This window comes from Eleutherodactylus coqui, chromosome 6 (genome assembly GCF_035609145.1).
Source record: "Eleutherodactylus coqui strain aEleCoq1 chromosome 6, aEleCoq1.hap1, whole genome shotgun sequence".
NCBI classification, from domain to species: domain Eukaryota; kingdom Metazoa; phylum Chordata; class Amphibia; order Anura; family Eleutherodactylidae; genus Eleutherodactylus; species Eleutherodactylus coqui.
The window spans coordinates 141,722,612-141,726,731 of NC_089842.1; positions in this window are offsets into that span (position 1 = coordinate 141,722,612).

A 4,120-nucleotide genomic window follows, 5' to 3' on the forward strand; every position below is an offset into this window, starting at 1 on the left:
GGGCGTATTTGTGCTCTGTATTACTCGTGTATTTTTTACATGCATAATATGGAAAGCTGAAACCCCATTGATTTGCATTGGGGTAGTTAGACATGCGTTTTTGGCACGTGTATTTATGCATGTGATAAAACAGCAGTATGTCCTATATTAGTACATGATACAGACCGAAATAGCCTATTAAGGTCAACAGGATTGCGTAAATACACAGTAAATAAAGATGATACATGCGTATTTACTGCGTATTTATGCATGAAATCAGTGAGGCCTTCTTGCACTTTTTTAGCAGACATGAAATTCGGAATGAATATGTGTGTAAACAACCACAATAATCAGAGAATATGCACAATTTCGGTCTGTAAACATACTGCTTATTTCATGGACAGAAACTGACTATGCCTGTGTGAATGAGCCATACCTGTGATGCCGTCAAATTTTTCACACAGCTCTACTACATCCATCCTGATTCCCACACATTACACACACTGCACATTACACACACAGCTCTACTACATCCATCCTGACCCCACACATTTCACACACAGCTCTACTACATCCATTCTGACTCCCACGCATTACACACACAGCACATTACACACACAGCTCTACTACATCCATCCTGACCCCACACATTACACACTCAGCACATCACACACACACAGCTCTACTACATACATCCTGATTCCCACACATTACACACACAGCACATTACACATACAGCTCTACTACATCCATCCTGATTCACACACATTACACATACAGCTCTACTACATCCATCCTGACTCCACACATTACACACACAGCTCACTACATCCATCTTGATTCCCACACATTACACACACAGCACATCACACACACAACTCTACTGCATCCATTTTGACCTCACACATGACACACACAGCTCTGCTACATGGTGCATCCATTATGATCCCCACACATCACACACATAACTCTACTACATCACTACCAATCAACTGTTTGCCAGGTTGCTTGTGCACTGAGCTAATTTCTGCAAAAAGCAGACAGCTCCGTTCTCATTGCAGTGGTATTGCAGATAAAATCCTCATTAAAGTGAATGGTCTGTGATGCGGTCAAATTTTTCCAATTCCTGACAGTATTACAAAATAAAAAATATTCTAATTTCTCTGAAAAGAAAGCCAGATACAGTGTGTACTACAGATATCACAGAGCTGAATTTGTTCAAGAGTGAGTTAAAAGGGTTTTCTGGGATAATTGTTTTCTTTAAAATCTATGTCCCCATGTGAAGTAATAATAAACCAGCTGATACTCACCTCTCTCGGCTTTCAACAAGTCCCCTGCCAGCAGCTCCAGGTCTCCTTGCTGACATTTTTACAGGCTGCAGCAGTAGATCAACTAGTAATTATTAGGAAATTATAGTACCAGTGTTTCTGGTTGCACAATGCGCCACACAGCTGTGCTACATGGTACATCCATTATGATCCCCACACATCACACACACAGTTCTACTACATCCACCGTTATTCCCACATATTACACACACAACACATTACACACACAGCTCCACTAAATAAGTCTAAATCTTGTTATTTGTACTACATGCCACACAGTTCTACTACATCCATCTTGATTCCCACAAATTACACACACAGCTTTGCTACATTGTACATCCATTATGATCCCCACACATCACACACACAGCTCTGCTACATCCATCCTGATTCCTACACATTACACAGACAGATCTACTACACGCATCCTGATTCCCACACATTACACACACAACACATTACACACACAGCTCTACTACATGCCACACATAGTTCTACTACATCCATCTTGATTCCCACACATTACACACACAACTTTGCTACATTGTACATCCATTAGGATTCACACACATCATACACACTGCTCTACTACATCCATTCTGACCCCACACATTACACACACAGCACATTACACATAAAGCTCTACTACATGCATGCTGACCCCATTCATCACATTACACACACAGCTTTGCTACATCCTTCCTGATTCCCACAGATTACACACACAGCTTTGCTACATCCATCCTGACCCCACACATTACACACACAACTTTGCTACATTGTACATCCATTAGGATTCACACACATCATACACACTGCTCTACTACATCCATTCTGACCCCACACATTACACACACAGCACATTACACATAAAGCTCTACTACATGCATGCTGACCCCATTCATCACATTACACACACAGCTTTGCTACATCCTTCCTGATTCCCACAGATTACACACACAGCTCTGCTACATCCATCCTGACCCCACACATTACACACACAGCTCTACTACATCCATCTTGATTCCCACACATTACACACACAGCACATCACACTCACAGCTCTACTACATCCATCCTGATTCCCACACATTACACACCCAACTTTGCTACATTGTACAACCATTAGGATTCACACACATCATACACACTCCTCTACCACATCCATTCTGACCCCACACATTACACACACAGCACATTACACATAAAGCTCTACTACATGCATGCTGACCCCATTTATCACATTACACACACAGCTTTGCTACATCCTTCCTGATTCCCACAGATTACACACACAGCTCTGCTACATCCATCCTGACCCCACACATTACACACACAGCTCTACTACATCCATCTTGATTCCCACACATTACACACACAGCACATCACACTCACAGCTCTACTACATCCATCCTGATTCCCACACATTACACACACAGCTCTACTACATGCATGCTGAACCCACACATCACACAGACAGCACATTGCACAGACAGCTCTACTACATCCATCCTGATTTTCACACATTACGCACTCAGCTCTACTACATCCATCCTGATTCCCACGCATTACACACACAGCGCATTACACACATAGCTCTACTACATCCATCCTGATTCCCACACATTACACACACAGCACATTACACACACAGCTCTACTACATCCATCCTGATTCCCACATATTACACACACAGCTCTACTACATCCATCCTGACCCCACACATTACACACACAGCTCTACTACATCCATCTTGATTCCCATACATTACACACACAGCACATCACACACACACAGCTCTGATACATCCATCCTGATTCCCACACATTACACACAGCACATTACACATACAGCTCTACTACATCCACCCTGATTCCCACACATTACACACACAGCTCTACTACAGCCATCCTGACTCCACACATTACACACACAGCTCTACTACATCCATCCTGACTCCACACATTACACACACAGCTCACTACATCCATCTTGATTCCCACACATTACACACTCAGCACATCACACACACACAGCTCTACTACATCCATCCTGATTCCCACAAATTACACACAGCATATTACAGATACAGCTCTACTACATCCACCCTGATTCCCACACATTACACACACAGCTCCACTACATCCATCCTGACTCCACACATTACACACAGCTCACTACATCCATTTTGACCCCACACATGACACACACAACTCTGCTACATCGTGCATCTATTATGATCCCCACACATCACATACATATCTCTACTACATTGCTACCAATCAACTGTTTGCCAGGGTGCTTGTGCACTGAGCTAATTTCTGCATAAAGCAGACAGCTCCGTTCTCATTGCAGTGGTATTGCAGACAAAATCCTCATTAAAGTGAATGATCTGTAATACCAAGCCTGGCCACTGTTGGGAGAATGGGGTCCCAGGCAACAGACCCTCACTGGATTACTATTGCTGCCCTAAGGATGGGCCAACAATACCATATACAACCCCTTTAAGTATTTTTGGAATGTTCATTCACCAAATCTAACACACCTTCTTTTATGCACATTGCAACAGAAGCTACCTATGGTACAATATGGTTGTTGGGAAATCATCAAAAATTCAACACAGTACATGATCACAAGCCAAATTGAGGGTAACTCGGTATCACCCTAGAGTATTGCCTCCTGATATTCTAATAGTGCTAACTGGAGAGGAGTACCCTTCTACTTTCTGGGGATAATTTATTTCCATTACTCAAAAAAACAAAAATAATCTTTTCCTTTTTGTTTCTTTTTTCCTTTTCTTAACAAAAGAAGAG